General features: G+C 40.9%; 1 long non-coding RNA gene across 5 annotated transcripts; it reads right to left on the reverse strand.

Annotated features, from left to right (window-relative positions):
- Positions 1 to 3,252: 3,252 nt before the first annotated feature.
- LOC146649327 (uncharacterized) lies at positions 3,253 to 5,573 on the reverse strand. Of its 5 annotated transcripts, XR_014908191.1 has the most exons (7): positions 5,539 to 5,573; positions 5,298 to 5,440; positions 4,989 to 5,185; positions 4,386 to 4,516; positions 4,026 to 4,133; positions 3,805 to 3,920; positions 3,253 to 3,661 (listed from the first exon to the last, which is right to left on the reverse strand). It is a non-coding gene; the product is annotated as an uncharacterized LOC146649327 (long non-coding RNA). The 5 variants fall into 5 exon arrangements; XR_014908193.1 differs by having other exon boundaries at positions 4,386 to 4,506; positions 4,989 to 5,440; XR_014908190.1 differs by having other exon boundaries at positions 4,386 to 4,511; positions 4,989 to 5,440.

A 5,573-nucleotide genomic window follows, 5' to 3' on the forward strand; every position in this document is an offset into this window, starting at 1 on the left:
ACAAACATGAACAGCTGTGCTTATTTCTGAGACATGAGTTTTTGAATGTGTTCATATTTAGTCAGTGTGCATCTGTCTGCTGAAACTGTGATGGTGAACCTGAGGTGATGGTAAACAGAAGGCAAATATATATCAATATAAAACAATATTGAAGTAATGTCTTTACCCTCTGCAGCGTGTGGACGCTGTGCACGCAATCACCTTATTCACTGTAGTAAACATGCACCGCTAGCTCACGTGACTGACTGTCTCCATGGTTACATCGTATATTCTTAGCTATGCAAACAGCTTCCAAAGATACCGCCATAGCTCTCTGCAGCTGTAACACTTTCACACTTTGCAAATCATTTCACGTGTTTGATAGTTATGAAGACAGAATGTGTTTTTAAGGTCATGCTAGGCGGTTGCTATGGTGGTTGCTGTGGACTTGGGTGGACCGCGTCCGATTCCTGTTATTAGCTGTCCGCCGTAGGAAGGCTGCGTTCCACTTACAAGTAGTGACAGTCTGCTGCAACTCGGACTCAAACCCCGCTTTGTTCTTTAATTATAGGCCTTTTATAGCCGTTCATGACACGCACACACACACATAAAGCACTTTGCCTCACCATGAGAATGCAAGTTTACCTAACCTAACCTTAAAGTATCTGATATAGGATAGAAAAATGAAGCAACCAGAGATTTAATGATGAAGACTCTGGGTTCTGTAGTTCACGTTTTACAGTCCTGAATGACTCTTTGCATATGATTTATTGAAGAGGAGTTTAGAATGCACTTTACATTTAGACTGTTGCTGTTTCATTTTTTACATTGTTGCCGTGTTATGTCATGAATAAGGTTCACCTGCTGGGGGTTTGATGGATCAGCTGGACAATACAGTCAAAGACAGACTTCATTCATCATATGCAAGAATCCTAGTTGGATTTTTGTTGTCACTCATGTTTTTGAACCAAATATTGAAAACAATTCTGACAGACTGGATACCTGGTCAGGTGTACAAGCATCCCAGGACAGAGCCCTGCCCCACCATGAGCCTGGGTGGATACGTGGTTATAATATAAAAGGACCAATACTGAATATGAATATTTCATGAAAATTGAATTATAATACAAATTAGTAATAAGGGTTTCTCTGCGCCCTTCTCCACCCCATACTCAGCTGCGGGCAGAGAGGGTGACAGGAGAGGATGGCACTGAAGAGAAGTTGCTCGGTTTCTGGAGTCTCCTGGTCCTGTCAGTATTAGTAGGATGCATCTGCTGTGTCTTCTCGTGGATGCTCACCTACCTTGACTCGTTCCAGCCTGGTATGGATTTCCCAACACTGCGGACAGTGGCCCACGTCAGAGACGTTTAATATTGATTACATATGTCTGAATTGCTAACCCTAACCCTAGCTCAACAGACCACAATGCCCTGGACTGTCAGTATTATTACATGCTGTGAACATAAGTACCTTTGATCACAGTTTATGTTGTAAAAGAGAAGGAATATTGAAAAAAAGATCAACATTGTGATATTATTTCTTCCAAACTGACCAGAAACATGCTTGTCAGACTCTCACAGCAAAGGATCAGACTCACTGTGCATGACAGCTCAGGCCAATGATGTCTGTTAGATTGTCAGTTGTTTAGTGCTTCTGTACAGTTAGAGTCACGTCTCTATTTCAGAATAATTAATATGCAGAAAACACTAAAAGTTGATTGTCTTCCAATATTCTAGCATAATTAAAAAACTTTGACTTTGTAAGTACCGTATTTCCCGGACTACAAAGCGCACCTGAATATTAGCCGCACAAGCTAAAATCAGGGGAAAATCCTGTTTTGTACATACATTAGCCGCACCTGACCAAAAGCCGCAGGTGTTTCAATGTTGACTTATCATATGTAAGAGAATATGCACAAAGGGAATTGTCAGGAAAGAGATGGCTGTTTGGAGACACACCCCTTTTATTAATATTTTGAAAAACAAGTTATGGGTACATATTTGCATAACTTTTTAGGTATATGTACAAGTAGCGGTAATTACAAGTACGAAACATGTACTGTGCTTCATAAATGAGTAACAAATGTAGTACATAACAATAACCTACAGCACACCAGAAAAATAGATTCAGACTACCTTTTAGGCTCAGGTGCAGTGACACGGCTTTAACAAGAAGAAAAGTCAGTCATTCACCACCATCTTCCTGCGCACTAAAACCACCAAAGTCCTCTTCTCCAGTGTCGGATACGAACAGGCTCAGGATGGCTACGTCATCCACTCTCAGCTTCTCTCCTTCGTTGTCACTTACAAAACCAAAGAAATCCTCGTTGTCAGTGTCAGAGTCAAACACCCTCAGAAGGGCCGTGGCGGTGTCCTCCTCTCCATCATGCAGCAGTGCAGCCCTTCAAAATCCGTTGGTGATCGTGGATGTTTTCACACTTTTCCACGCTGTCAGGTTCCACCGGTGGAGTTGAGCATAACTTGCTTTTCGCAAGTTTATCGCCGCTCGTCATCCACGACTCCCGCTGAACGCGTAGCGTTAATTTGAAGTTTGTTTTTCGCGCTACTTGTACGGCACTATGTTGCCTGGCGGATGGACACGTGACCAACATACCACTCTTGAACCCAGATACTGTGTGTCTGATCACATGCCCTTCCGCCAGGCAACGTAGTGCCGTACAACAGCGGAACAAACAAAACAAATCGTCTTACGATATGACAAAAATCATGGACAATCCATAGAAAAGCCGCACCTGACTAAAAGCCGCAGGGTTCCAAGCTTGTGCAAAAAGTAGCGGCTTATAGCCCGACAATTACGGTACATATTATTAGTCCTAATGTCAGTATGATTCTTCATAACTCCTGCCCCTGAACTTTAAAATTTACCTGATGAAAGATAGTTTACAGTGGCACTCTGTCAGGATGATTCTGACCATAAGATCACTGTATTAATCTGAATCCTTCTGCAATGTGCTGTGAATGAATGCTGATGCAACTCACTGTGGGAAAGCTGTTAATAAAATGAATCTGTGACACATGCAACACATTCACAGAGGAAGAGGACACAAAGGGAGGACACGCAGAGGCTGTGTTGAAGTCAGACATCCAAATCTTTATTAAAAAACAGGCAGCGGTAACAAACAGGAAGACAAGCAGTCCATCAAACAGTCTACAGGGTCAAACATACAGAGAATTCAAACAGCAGTAAAAAATAACCGGACACTGAAAAACATAAAGCAATGTGTGACGCAATAAAAGGAAGCAGCGCAGCATATTCACTGAATTATCATCAATTACAAAAGAGAAAAACGACGATTTCTAAGGATTATTTTCTTAAATGCAGTTAGAGTGTGGCAGGTAAAGATGGAAACATACAGAATGTAAACTGTGTGAGTTTGTGAACTTTGTTAGTAACAAATGAGGTAAAAAACAAAACAGACAAAACAGAGAAAGAGGCTCTCAGTATTCATTCATAATTAGAAAGAAAAATTCTGGTTGTGGATTTTTACAGTCTTAGTTCCGCTCGCTGTCATCATTATAATCATCATGATCAATGGCGAGGTCCTGAGGTGGGCGGGGCTGTCTCTGGTGATGTCACCATGAAGGAACAGCATCTGGCACGTGTTGCTGAAACATCCCAGTACACTGGTGTAGTTTCCTCTCCAGCTGTTTGACATGTGACACTTGAACATTAAGGGGAGGAAGAAGAAACAGTGTTAGGTCAGGTGACCACATGGTTTCTAAAGTAACTGACAGGAAAGTAACCAGGCCGTTAGAAATGGATGGCATGTGTTTAGAGTTACTGAAGTTGGGTAACTCTACTTACCAAAAGCAGAAGCACACAGATGAAGGATCAGATGCTGAATGTTGCAGGAACATGCTCATGTGTGGTGGTCATTCAGTGCTGCAGGTTAGACAGTCCAAGACTGATATGCTGCCCATCTGAGAGTTTGAAAACACACATGCAAAGATTTATTTTGTATTACAGTCAAAGTTGGATGTTCATTTTTGTCCTTTAAAAATGTTTGTGTATTTGAAAGCACTAACGTTTAAGGATGACTTGGATCGTCTCCTTTAAAGGGGAGACAAGTGTGTCCACGGATCCACGTCACTTTACCTGGATGATGACTCCTCCCTCCTCCCTCAGAAACACTCCTAATATAACCAAGCAAATAAATAATATTGAAGATTTACTTACATCATTACAAAAACATCAAAAACATCTCCCTTTGATTCTATTTCTGCATTCCTGCTGAAAATCAGGCAACAAATATCTCAATAAATCACAGTAAAATGTAAAGCACATGTTTTCTCTGCTTTGTCTAACCTCTGCAGAGCCTCTGTCAAGAAAAACATAACTTTAAGCATAAAACAAATATACATTTCATAACACGTCACTGGACAAACCTCGGTCAGTTGATTTCCTCTGTGCAGTGCAGACGAGCATCAGTCAGCAAGTGACTCTGCTGGTTCTTCTGAGGAAACACCACCGTCTCTCCACACCGTCACCATCTGTGAGCACAAACTGCTGCTCTGCTCTGCCAGCATGTAGGAATCACATATCACACACAGGGGTGAAGAAACATCAGAGCTCAACTTTGGATACTTTAGATCTAAACAGATCAAAGTAGCTCTTAGTTTCAACAATCAGACAAACAATGATACCAAACTGATTCTGTATGAATACAATATGGTATTTTCAATACAGGTGTCAAATTAATTTATTAAAACTAATACAGATATATGTATATTTTTTTTGATAAATTAGTTTGCTAAATTATAAGAATATATATATTTTTTCATTTATCAATTGCAACTGAAAGAAATTAAATATTGAACAAAAATATACTGTCACATTCTGAGCATGCTCAGCACGCTGACAGACTTGAAGTTGCTACAGATTTTAAGAAGTGATAATTATAGGGAAGAAACTTCTCTTTTTCATCCGTTTAATCAAACATTTGATGCCTCAGCTGTCTCAGTCTATAGCGTTCTGCAACTACAACTAACCTGAGGCTTGGATTTGGCTGCAGGTGCCCCTGTACATCCTTCTCAGCAGCACACATGTGGGTACCATTTAATCCCACTTCTTCCTGAGCTTTGCTTCATCACAAGACCAAAGGTGGCATCCCGTGTCACAGTCTTATCATCATCCAGAAGAAACATTTACGCGCCTCCTGGTTTTGTTTTCTGATCCTGTGAAAAGACTGAGGACAACAAAGCCCAGAGAACACGAGATACACAACATCCAACATTCAGACTCAATGAAGTGCACCAGGTTGGTTCAGTTATAGTAGATATAAGCATACTTCACATTACTGGGTATGAATAATAATGAGGAGGCAAACTTTGAAGATGCAGAGCATGATGTCCCATCATCAGACTGTAAACAAACATCCACCAGGCTTCTTTGTTGGCAGAGGTGATGATTCTCCCATCAGGAATCAGTAGAGTGTATTAACCTGTGGTACAAGCAGCAGTCACTGAAATATTACTCTTTCAGATAAGAAATCAAGCACATAAAAGCCAGGGTGGGAGGGATCTCTACAAACTGACTTACCTCTGCAAGTGTGAAGCTCAACAAAAATCTGACTC

The sequence above is a fragment of the Rhamphochromis longiceps genome, linkage group LG17, assembly GCF_057381845.1.
Source record: "Rhamphochromis longiceps isolate RC_006_pf linkage group LG17, R_longiceps_female_GT1.1, whole genome shotgun sequence".
Lineage (NCBI taxonomy): Eukaryota > Metazoa > Chordata > Actinopteri > Cichliformes > Cichlidae > Rhamphochromis > Rhamphochromis longiceps.